Below are 13,066 nucleotides of genomic sequence, written 5' to 3' on the forward strand. Positions count from 1 at the left end.
TATAGAGCTTAATTATGTTTTTCTTTGTATTAAATAATTTTACAAATTAGTGTAATTTCGAATTATATATTATGTATGAATTTATTTAATATTAATATTTTTTAATAGCGAATTATTTTTAAATTTATAAATTTAAAATATTATTAAAAAAATTAATTACATTAATTGTAAGTATTTTAATTAATTAATTAATTAAGTGAAATTACAACAAATAATAAAATTAGTTCTTTCTAATAGAAAAGAGAGATTCTTTGAATTACTTTTTAATAAAAATTGATGTAGAGTTACTTTTTATGATAGATAGGCCATAAATAGGGATCGGGATGAGTTCTTGTTGGAGATGGTCTTAGCTTCCAAGGGTTTTCTTTCGTTTCCGCGCTAAACCGACTCGATTCTTTTAGGGTTACTGGTTCGGTAGTATACCCTCAAAACGGCGTAGTTCTCTCTTTCTCTCTGAACCCTGAAGAATGAAGATTGAAGAACCCTAGTTCCCGAACCTCCTTCGAAGTTCGAACGCAGCCCGCAGCCACCATGCATCTTCAACGTCATCGCCGAACTCTTCTCCTCCGGTAGAGGGTGCTGTCGCCGCCGGCGGGGACATACTGTGGGTTCCGCGTCGCGTGTGGAAGCTCTGCTCGGCCCGCTTCTCATCGTTCCTCCTCTCCTCTCCTCGTCGTCGCAGGAAGGTTTGCGTGAGCTCGTGGCCTCGCCGTCGCCAAGGGTTGGTCGGTCATCGTCTCTTCGAGCTCTCTCTCGCTCTCTGTCCGAGCTCACTTCGGTTCCTCCGTCGCTGTCACTTCCCTTCCTCGCTCGCCGCTGGTAAGCACTGCTGCTTGAAATTATTTTTGCTTGTTTTGTACTTTTGTTAATAATACTGAGCTGCTGATTTTGTTAATACCTTTGTTAATAATACTGGGTTTACTGATGGTCTGATTCTGAGTTGCTGAGTTAATAATAGTTAATACTGATTTTGTTAATTTTTGCTTGTTCTGAGTTGCCGATTTTCTGAAATAATGGTTTGAATGATTCTGTTGAACTTTTCTTGATACTCGACTGATACACAACGATTGGGAATTTGAGATCGTTGCTTCTTAACTTTGTTGAACTTGTGATTCACTGAGATGAAATTTTATTTGTATTCCTTTTTTTTTTTTCTGAAGCACAACAAATCTTTCATTTTAAGGCTCCAGCATTTTGACTTTGTAAAAACTATCATGGAATATTACGTTTTGGAAGTTAGCTTTTGCTCTTTCATATTAGTTGAGGCTAATATTAATATATTATCCTTCTAAATGTTTATTCCATTTCTGAATTGCCACAATGCATACATGAGATATATTTTATTTATTAAATCTACAGGTCCTGTAGGCTGTAGCAGAAGCTATGTTTTATTTAATTGAATGTGAGTGTGCCTTGATGAAGATATTTATGCTAGTGATAGAATAGAAGTGTTTTCATTTCTGAACTCACTCTTTTGATTGGGTTGTTTAACACCTCAAACCTCAGATATATTTGTTCAGTTCTAGCTTCCTTAAGCTTTTCTGTTACTGGAACAATGAAGAGAGTTTTTCAATATACATGCATTTGTATCACTATATGTAACTATTGGAAAAAACCAGGGGTTGATTGTTGATTGTTGTTTTTCTTCTGCTCCAATTATTGTTGATTGTTCCTAATTTTTTTAGTTATTTTGTACTATTGTTCTGATTCTGAGTTAATTTCTTAGTTGTTGGCTTGTTAATTAGAAACTAATTAGAAATTTTTTATTTTGAAGATGAAACATTATGCATTTTGAAATTATATATAGAATTTTTAATAATGGTATTTTATATATAATTAAACCGGTTCAATCACGGTTCGACCTTCGTTGGACCGTTGAACCAGTCATTCGACCAGTTCATTGACCGGTTCGATTCTCGCAACCTTGATTGTTTCTGATTTTTAAGGTTATAGGTTCTGCCACACCATTAAAACCCTGCATTCTCCACCGCCGCATTTAGCACCACCAAAAATAGATTAGTCTCTAATTTTTTTTAACAATTTTAGTCTAGATTTTTATTATTTTAAATCTTTTTGAGACAGATTGGTCGCATGAAACTTTTTCAAATATGCATGTTAAAATTCAGTGTTTATTCCAACTATTATTGTAACAACGGTGAAAGTGATAGAATTTTTCCATGCATTTTCCCTTGTTCTCGGCCGTGTCTACTACTGTATACAAATTTTGGCAAACTATAAAGAAAAGGAGGTATAAGGTTTCATAATGGTCTTTGACAAATTAAGCGTTGTGTATTAGTGTTTCATAATGAAGGAATTATATTAATTTATTGAACGAGCTAAGCTTATGAAGGAATTATATTAATTTATTGAACGAGCTAAGCTTTATCTAGCTGTGGTCTATAAAAATATGTGTTATGTCAGTCATTGATTCACATACACAGACATGGCTGCTGGTTTCACCCTGCATGTTTTATGCTGTCTCATTTTTGTCTATTGTTATGCCATAATACAAGCTGCAAGGCTTTGCTTTCTGCTATATATTATTATAAAAGAAAAGAGATCAGAGAGAGATAGAGAGGGGGCAGATAAATCAGAATATACATAATAGTTCTCTATCTATTTACATGTCAGTAGAAGAGAAACAATTGCTAAGCATAGAATATATATTATTCAATACCTGTCTCCTATGAATGGATGATTGACCATTCTTTTAGTTTATTAAATAAATTAAAACAGTATGTATACATAACTATTAATCAATGAGGATAAAATCCACATAGAGTTTTCAAGTAAGAAATATTATGCCAAATGTGTCCTGTAACTTGGTTGGCTATATCTTTAATTGCTTGGATCAGATTTCTTTCTTGTTTTGTAACTTGAAAATCTATATAAATGATTGAAGCATTTAGCAGAAATCTAAATTTTGAATTGTATGGTTGTTTCAGTATCATAAAGTTCTCACGTTTATTTCAACTACCAAGAGTGAAGGTGCAACAGTTTTGACTGGAGGGTCTCTTCTTGAGGTATGATATCATTAGTTCATTACCCTCTGATGCTTGCAATTAGGAATATCTTTAATGAATTTCCTTTATTTGAATTAATTGATGGCATTAGCAGCACTTAAAGAACATTTCAAAGTCACACTAAATGTTATGGTGTTATCTGGATTGAGGTTTGAGTTGAGCTTAAATTAAAGAGGTGTGTTTTAATGTTATTTTTTAAGGTGTCAATAATGAATTTTTGAGTAGTGTAGGTCTTGACTCTTGATTGATGCTGTATAACTGTGGAGGAAAACTTTATTGAATAGTTATGGATTTTTTAAATAAATAACCGTGTGAAAAAAGTAACTATTTACTTAAATGTGAGACTTAATAAAGGAAAAAATGGAATGTTCTTACTGATGCCTCTAAATTGAAGAAGTAACTTGTACATGTATGTTGGAATTTCAAAACAGCACACAAATGCTGAAGGAGTGATCTCTCTTAAACCCGAAGCAAGCGGGACCGAAAAAGACAGAAAGAAGGTGGAGCTCAATGCCAAGGCTGTCAACTTGTTCAACTGTGCTATCAGCTTCGAGGAATACCGTCGGGTATCACGATGCACAACGAGAAAGAAAATCTGGGACAAATTTCAAATCACTCATGAAGGAACCACCATAGTAAAGAAGATCAGGATAGATATGTTGAACAGAGAATATGAAATATTCTCAATGAAGAAAGGAGAATCAATAGATGAAATGTTTGAAAGATTCAACATCATCATTGTTTGCTTGGATGCTATGAGAATTACGTATTTTGATTCTGTGCTTGTGAGGAGAGTTCTAAGATGTCTTACTAAAGAGTAGGAAACAAAAGCTTTAATCATATCTGAGAGTAGTGGTCTAGATTCCATGACATGTGATGACTTGAGAGGAAATCTACTTGCTTTTGAAAACACTTATTTGAAAAAAGATTCAAAAAAGAAAGGAATTGCTTTTACATCTGTTACTAACCCCCTGGATGATGAATCCAGTGATAATTCTTTTGAAAATGCATTTGTGTTGTTTGCTAAAAAATTCAAAAAAAATGGTGAAGTTCAAGGAGAGAAGCAAGGGAAACAGCTCTAGAAAATAAAGGAAAGATCTCAGCAAGATGATATGTTACAACTGCAAAGAATCTGAGCATTTCAAGTCAGATTGTCCTAAGTTAAAGAAAGAAGAGAAGCCAAAAAAGGGAAAGAAGAAAGGTCTGATGGCTTTTTGAGAGAACTTGGAAAACGATTCAGAAAAATGATGAAGAATCCGAAACCAAGTCTCAACCATGCTTTATGGCAGATTACGTTGAACAGGTAGTCATTCATAACCCTGACACTGAAACTCTTTATTTTATGATAGATCACCTTTCTAAAAAAATTAGATGCTTCTTGCTTGATAACCAAGATTTTGAACAACAAATTACCATTCTTAAAGCAGAAAATGGTTTTCTCAAAGAAAAATTAAGGGAGGCTGAAGCTGTTGTTGATCTTGTTGAAGAAAACAAGCAACTAAGAGTCCAACTTAAGAGTTGTGAAAGTGATCATTCTGTTGTTGTATATATAAATTGTTTTAAAGAAAATGAAGTTGTTTAAAGAGGTCAAAAGACTTAAAGAAGACTTAGTCAAGTTCACTCAAAGTTTTGAAAATCTAAATCAAATCTTAGCTAGTCAAAAACTTCTTTATAATAAAGTTGGCTTGGGTTTCTTTAAATCTGTTGAGAAACCTTATTTTGAAAACATTGCCTCATCTTCTAATGATACAAAATTTCAAAACTCGGCAAATTTTAACAAAACAGCAACTCCAAGATTTTGTAGACTATGTAATCGAAATGAACATTTTTTCATTCAATGCTTATTTGGTGAAAGGATGATTGATGATAAAATTTATAAAGTTTTTTATTATAATGGATTAGGACATAAGAGATAGTTTAACGTGAAAGGATCCAAGAAGATTTGGATATTTAAGGTCACTTGAGCTTGTTTTGTAGGTATGTCTAGCATCCAAGCAGAAAGAAAACATGTGGTACATGGACAGCGAATGCTCTAGGCATATGACCGAAAAGACAACCTTTTTCATAAAACTTGATGAGTATGATGGAGGATTTATCACTTTCGGTGATGATGGTAAGGGAAAGATAGTGGCCATTGGAAAAGTTGGTAAAAACTTTTCATTTTGTATAAATGATGTTCTTCTTGTAAATGGTTTAAAACACAATTTACTTAGTGTAAGTCAATTGTGTGATTTAGGATATGAAATTATTTTTAGAAAGTTTGTGTGTTTAGTTATTTGTGAAAAAATTGGGGATATATTGTTTGAAGCTAAGAGATGCAATAATGTGTATGGATTGACTCTTGAGGACTTGAAAGATCAAAAAGTGACATGTTTTGTTTCTATTGAATCTGAAAAATGGCTATGGCATAGAAAATTAGGTCATGCTAGTATGTACCAAATTTCTAAGCTAGTCAAGAAAAATTTGGTTAGAGGAATTCCAAATATCAAATTTGATAAGGATCTTACTTTTGATGCTTGCTAATTAGGCAAACAAGTAAAATCTTCTTTTAAACCAAAAGATGGAATTTCAACCAAAAGGTCATTAGAGATGTTACACATTGATTTTTTTGGTCCAACAAGAACTCAAAGTTTAGGAAGTAAACACTATGGTCTAGTAGTGGTAGATGATTACTCTATATTTGGTTGGATAGTTTTTCTTGCTCATAAAAATGATGTTTTTCATGCTTTCTCAACCCTTTGCAAAAAAATTCAGAATAAAAAGGATTTAAAAATTGCCCATTTGAGAAGTGATCACGGAAAAGAATTTGAAAATCAAGACTTTGAAAAATTCTGTGATGATTTTGGAATTGTTCATAACTTTTCATGTCCTAGAACCCCTCAACAAAATTGGGTGGTTGAGAGAAGGAATAGAAGCCTTCAAGAGATGTTTAGGGTCATGCTATGTGAAAATGAAATTCTAAAATTTCTCTGGCCCTGAAGTTGTAAATATAACTTGTTACATTTTGAATAAGACTATTATTAGAAAAAGGTTGAAGAAAACTCCTTCTGAGCTATGGAAAGGAATCTCTCCAAATCTTAAGTATTTCCATGTTTTTGGATGCAAATGCTTTGTACTTAACAATAAAGAAAACCTTGGTAAATTTGATCCAAAATCGTATGAGATGATGTTTGTTGGATACTCCACTACTAGCAAGGCCTATAGAATTTACCTTAAAAAACATAGGACCATAGAGGAATCCATACATGTCTTTTTTTGTGATTCTAATTCAATTCTCAGTGCTGTGATAGAAGATGATACAGATTGTGAAAATGCTATCAACAAGAAAACCTGTGAAGAAAATTTCAATTCTGCTCAAAATGAAGAATCTGTCAGTCCAGTTTTGTCTCGTTAGAATAGAGGAGACATTTTCATTTTGTCTCCTGAGCTAGCAAGAGAATTTGAAACAGTAAGACTCACTGAAGCTCATCAAAGCTCAACATCACTCCGGAAGCCAAGAGAATGGAAGTCCATGAGGGGTTATTCTCAAGGTGTAACAACAAGATCCTCAACCAAAAAGCAATCCGAACCTAGCAATTTTGCCCTCATGTCACAAATGGAATCCAACAATGTAAAACAAGCTCTTGAAGATCCCTCATGGGTCAAAGCCATGTAAGAAGAGTTTGCTCAATTTGACAAAAATGAGGTTTGGACACTAGTACCTCATCCGAATGGTAAGAAGGTTACGGGTACTAAATGGGTTTTCAAAAATAAATTAGGTGAGGATGGAAAAGTTGTTCGTAACAAGGCTAGATTAGTGGCCCAATGTTACGATCAAGAAGATGGTATAGATTTTGATGAGTCTTTTGCTCCGGTAGTAAGAATGGAAGCAATTAGATTGCTTTTTGCCTATGCTGCCCATAAGGGTTTTAAAATGTTTCAAATGGATGTCAAATGTACTTTCCTTAATGGCTTTATTGATAGAGAAGTGTTTGTGGCACAACCCCCCAGTTTTGAAGATAAAGAATTTTCAAACCATGTTTTCAAACTCTCAAAGGCTCTTTATGGCCTTAGACAAGTTCCAAGAACTTGGTTTGAAAAGTTTAGTGCCTTCTTGTTGGAAAATCAATTTTAATCTCACCCAAACCCTAGATGAAATCTTGAGCATACACTCACACTTTGAACAATATCCGATTTAGAGGAAGTAAGGTACATGAGAGATCTTATCATTCATCTATATCGTGTTTCATCCACATCTTTGCCTTCATCGTCCTTTTCAAGTTTAGTGTTTGGATGCATTGGTGTTCCCATTGGTTTGGAACTTTTATGCCAAATTTTTTTATAAGTTCTTTTGCATATTTTACTTGGTGAATGAAAGTGTCACTATGAGTTTGTTTAATTTGGAGGCCAAGAAAGAATGTTAGTTCTCCCATTAAACTCATTTCAAACTCACTAGTCATGAGTTTTTCAAACTAAGGACTCATTGGCCGACCCAAACACAATGTCATCCACATAAACTTGAACTAGGATAATATCATCATTAGATGCTTTAATAAATAAAGTAGTGTCGGTGGTATCCCTTTGAAATTGATTTTCCAATAAGAAGGCAATAAGCCTTTCATACCAAGCTCTTGGAGCTTGTCTAAGACCATAAAGAGCCTTTGAGAGTTTGAAAACATGGTTTGGAAATTCTTTATCTTCAAAACCGGGGGTTGTGCCACAAACACTTCTCTATCAATAAAGCCATTAAGGAAAGCACATTTGATATCCATTTGAAACATTTTAAAACCCTTATGGACAGCATAGGCAAGAAGCAATCTAATTGCTTTCATTCTTGCTACCGGAGCAAAAGACTCATCAAAATCTATACCCCCTTCTTGATCGTAACCTTGGGCTACTAATATAGCCTTGTTACGAACAACTTTTCCATCCTCACCTAATTTATTTTTGAAAACCCACTTAGTACCCGTAACCTTTTTACCATCCGGATGAGGCACTAGTGTCCAAACTTCATTCTTGTCAAATTGAGCAAGTTCTTCTTGCATGACTTTGACCCATGATGGATCTTCAAGAGCTTGTTTTACATTGTTGGGTTCCATTTGTGACAAGAGGGCAAAATTGCTAGGTTCAGATTACTTTTTGATTGAGGATCTTGTTATTACACCTTGAGAGGGATCACCAATGATAAAGTCATGAGGATAACCCCTCATGAACTTCCATTCTCTTGGCTTCCGGAGTGATGTTGAGCTTTGATAGCTTCAGTGGGTCTTATTGTTTCAGATTCTCTTGCTGGCTCAGGAGACAAAATGGAAATGTCTCCTCCATTCTGACGAGACAAAACTGGACTGACAGATTCTTCATTTTGAGCAGACTTGGAATTTTCTTCACAGGTTTTCTTATTGACAGCATCTTCACAATCTGTATCATCTTCTATCACAGCACTGGGAATTGAATTAGAATAACAAAAAGAGACATGTATGGATTTCTCTATGGTCTCATGTTCTTTGAGGTAAATTCTATAGGCCTTGCAAGTGGTGGAGTATCCAACAAACATCCCCTCATAGGATTTTGGATCAAATTTACCAAGGTTTTCTTTATTGTTAAGTACAAAGCATTTGCATCCAAAAACATGAAAATACTTAAGATTTGGAGGGGTTACTTTCCATAGCCCATAAGGAGTTTTCTTCAACCTTTTTCTAATAATGGTCCTACTCAAAATGTAACAAGCTGTATTTACAGCTTCAGGCCATAGAAATTTTGGAATTTCATTCTCACATAGCAAGGCCCTAGTAATCTCTTGAAGGCTTCTATTCTTTCTCTCAACCACCCCATTTTGTTGAAGGGTTCTTGGGCATGAAAAGTTATGAGCAATTCCAAAATCATCACAGGATTTTTCAAAGTCTTGGTTTTCAAATTCTTTTCCGTGATCAATTCTCAAATGGACAATTTTTAAATCCTTTTCATTCTAAATTTTTTTGCAAAGGGTTGAGAAAGCATGGAAAGCATCATTTTTATGAGCAAGAAAAAGTACCCAACCAAATCTAGAGTAATCATCTACCACTACTAGACCATAGTGTTTACCTCCTAAACTTTGAGTTCTTGTTGGACCAAAAAGATCAATGTGTAATATCTCTAATGGCCTTTTGGTTGAAATTTCATCTTTTGGTTTAAAAGAAGATTTTATTTGTTTGCCTAATTGGCAAGCATCACAAGTAAGATCCTTATCAAATTTGATATTTGGAATTCCTCTAACCAAATTTTTCTTGACTAGCTTAGAAATTTGGTACATACTAGCATGACCCAATTTTCTATCCCATAGCCATTTTTCAGATTCAAGAGAAGCAAAACATGTCACTTTTTTATCTTTCAAGTCCTCAAGAGTCAATCCATACACATTATTGCATCTCTTAGCTTCAAACAATATATTCCCAGTTTTTTCACAAATAACTAAACACACAAACTTTCTAAAAATAACTTCATATCCTAGATCACACAATTGGCTTACACTAAGTAAATTGTGTTTCAAACCATTTACAAGAAGAACATCATTTATACAAGATGAAAAGCTTTTACCAACTTTTCCAATGGCCACTATCTTTCCTTTACCATCATCACCGAAAGTGACAAATCCTCCATCATACTCATCAAGCTTTATGAAGAATATTGTCTTTCCGGTCATATGCCTAGAGCATCCGCTATCCATGTACCACATGTTGTCCTTTCGCTTGGATGCTAAACAAACCTACAAAACAAGCTCAAGTGACCTTAGGTATCCAAAACTTCTTGGATCCTTTCACGTTAAACCATCTCTTATATCCCAATCCATTATAATAAAAAACAACTTTGTAAACTTTATCACCAATCATCCTTTCACCAAAGAAGCATTGAATGGGAAAATGTTCATTTCGGTTACATAGTCTACAAAACCTTGGAGTTGCTGTTTTGTTAAAGCTTGTTGGGTTTTGAAACCTTGTATCATTAGAAGATGAGACAATGTTTTCAAAATAAGGTTTCTCAACAAATTTAAAGAAATCCAAGCCAGCTTTATCATAAATAAGTTTTTGACTAGCTAAGATTTGATTTAGATTTTCAGAACTTTGAGTGAACTTGGCTAAGTCTTCTTTAAGCCTTTTGACCTCTTTAAGCAACCCTTCATTTTCTTTAAAACAATTTACATATGCAACAACAGAATGATCACTTTCACAGCTCTTAAGTTAGGCTCTTTATTGCTTGTTTTCTTCAACGAGGTCAACAGCAGTTTCAGCCTCCCTTAATTTTTCTTTAATAAAACAATTTTCTACTTTAAGAATGGTGATTTGTTGTTCAAGATCTTAGTTATCAAGCAAGAAGCATATAATTTTTTCAGAAAGGTGGTCTATCATAAGATGAAGAACTTCAGTGTCAGGGTTATGAATGACTACCTGTTTAACGTGATCTACCATAAGGCATGGTTGAGACTTGGTTTCGGATTCTTCATCATCTTCTGAATCGTTTTCCAAGTCCTCCCAAGAAGCCATCAGACCTTTCTTCTTTCCCTTTTTTGGCTTCTCTTCTTTCTTCAACTTAGGGCAATCTGACTTGAAATGCCCAGATTCTTTGTAGTTGTAACATATCACCTATCTGAGATCTTTCCTTTGTTTCCTAGAGCTACTTCCCTTGCTTCTCTCCTTGAACTTCACTATTTTCCTGAATTTTTTGGCAAACAACACAAATTTATTTTCAGATGAATTATCCCTAGATTCATCATCCAGGGGATTAGTAACAGATGTAAAAACAATTCCTTTCTTTTTTGAATCTTTTTTCAAATAAGTGTTTTCAAAAGCAAGTAGGTTTCCTCTCAAGTCATCACATGTCATGGAATCTAGACCACTACTTTCAGATATGATTAAAGCTTTTGTTTCCCACTCTTTAGTAAGACATCTTAGAACTCTCCTCACAAGCACAAAATCAGGATACGTAATTTCCATAGCATCCAAGCCAACAATGATGATGTTGAATCTTTCAAATATTTCATCTATTGATTCTCCTTCCTTCATTGAGAACATTTCATATTCTCTGTTCAACATGTCTATCCTAGTCTTCTTTACTATGGTAGTTCCTTCATGAGTGATTTGAAGTTTGTCCCAGATTTCCTTTGCCGTTGTGCATCGTGATACCCGACGGTATTCCTCGAAACTGATAGCACAGTTGAGCAAGTTGACAGCCTTGGCATTGAGCTCCACCTTATTTCCGTCTTCTTCGGTCCAGCTTGCTTCGGGTTTAAGAGAGATCACTCCTTCAGCACTTGTAGTGGTTGGAAATTGGGAACCCTCCAAGATAATCTTTCAGAGTCTGTAGTCCACTGTTTGTACAAAGATCTTTATTCTCTCCTTCTAATAGGTATAGTTTTTCCCATTGAAAATAGGAGGTCTGTTGCTTGACTGCCCTTCTGTCAGGTTGTAAGACACCAGGTTTGAGCCACTATTTTCTGTCATCTGGATCTTTTCTCCAAGCTGCAAAGCTTGATCTCTTTGAGACCAAGCTCTGATACCAATTGATGGTTTTCAGTGGCTAAGAGAAGGGGGTTGAATCTTAGCCCTTTTTCACTTAATAACACTTGCTGGTCTTTAAAACAACTTCTGGAGACTTTTTGATTTTTGTCTCGTACCCAACTATGAGACTTTTTCTTTTTATCTCGTAACCTTGCACGAGATATTTTTAGTTTTATATCCTGTGCAGCAGAAACAGAAATGGAGTAGAAGAAAGAGAGAGAATCACACCAAGATATATCCTGGTTCAGTTGCTAAGTGTAATGCAGCCTACATCCAGTCTCCATCACAATGATGATGGAATTTCACTATAATCATCCTTGATTACAAACACCAATTCTCCCTAGGAACTACCCTTCCTATTCGGGACAAGTCCAGAATCTAATACCCCAATCCTGAACTTGACTTGGTCACTGCCAAGCTTTCAACTGCTAAGTGCCAACCCAACTTGCAAGGTGATTCCCTCAAAATCATGAAACACAACACAGATGTACAAAGGACCTCTAAGGACATCTATGGCTTTTTCTTTTAATTTTGCGCACTCTGCCTTTTTCCGCTTTATGGCTTTTTCTTACAAACCTCACTGTTTGCCTTTTTTCATGAGACTCAAGACAGACAAAATTAAACAGAAACTTGTAAAACAGAAAACATTGAAGGAGAAGAACTTCTGTTAGCTTATGTAGCTATGAGAACCCTGTGCCTTGCACTCTCACTCCTTGCTTTAAGCCCTGGCTGTTCTCCTTTATATATAGAGGGGAAAACCTCCACGGTTGAAACCAAATGAACCAAGCTAAACTTCTTCTTCTTCATATAAAACCGGTTCGGCCAGAGAGAGAGGAGATATAACCGAATGCTAAAACCAACATGCAATTACCTCTGAGTCTTCCCTTTACACCAAGTTTCATCAATCCGAGCCATCCAACTTGACTTACACTTCAAGAAGGACTCCTTACCCTTGATGCTTCTTGATATATGACAGCTCCTCCTGCTCCACTTTTGCTTCCTCCTTCACGTAGCCTCCCTAGCTACCTTCTGTGATGAGTGAACACAAAGTAAAGACGAGTCATCCCTCTGAGATCTTCTTCCTCTGACCGAAATCTTTTTCATCTATTTTTGGTATGGAGAGGTTGAGCTTACTTCACCAAATCTTACTTCCTTTGGTGAAGATATCAGCCACAACATACTTTTTGTTTTCTTTTTCTTGCCATCATTACAATAGTCTTGTTGCTTGCTTTTTCTTCTCTACGGCAGCTTGCCATAGCTTCCATGTTTTTCTGAGAAGTGACCGAGAGTTCAAGAGAGATGAGAAAGAAGAGAGAGTAGAAAGAAAAGCAATCAAATGAATTTGAACAAATTAATTAAAGATGAGTTGCTTTTGCTTCCCTTTTGCTGAGTAGCGTGCCTCATTAAGGCCATCAATCTAATCAATTGTAATTTCTCTCTTATGGTTCCAAGGTCTGCATTAACTCCACTTAATAAAATTTGAATTCCATCTCATGATAAGAAAAATGGGATCCGTTGAAAGCATTCCTTGCT

The 13,066-nt window shown here is 35.1% G+C and overlaps 1 long non-coding RNA gene across 1 annotated transcript; it reads left to right on the plus strand.

Moving 5' to 3' along the window:
- Positions 1-295: 295 nt before the first annotated feature.
- LOC112767265 (uncharacterized) lies at positions 296-5,281 on the plus strand. Its single transcript, XR_003184820.3, has 4 exons — positions 296-819; positions 2,946-3,023; positions 3,455-4,326; positions 5,001-5,281. It is a non-coding gene; the product is annotated as an uncharacterized lncRNA (long non-coding RNA).
- Positions 5,282-13,066: the final 7,785 nt, after the last annotated feature.

The sequence above is a fragment of the Arachis hypogaea genome, chromosome 17 (genome assembly GCF_003086295.3).
Source record: "Arachis hypogaea cultivar Tifrunner chromosome 17, arahy.Tifrunner.gnm2.J5K5, whole genome shotgun sequence".
Taxonomy (NCBI): domain Eukaryota; kingdom Viridiplantae; phylum Streptophyta; class Magnoliopsida; order Fabales; family Fabaceae; genus Arachis; species Arachis hypogaea.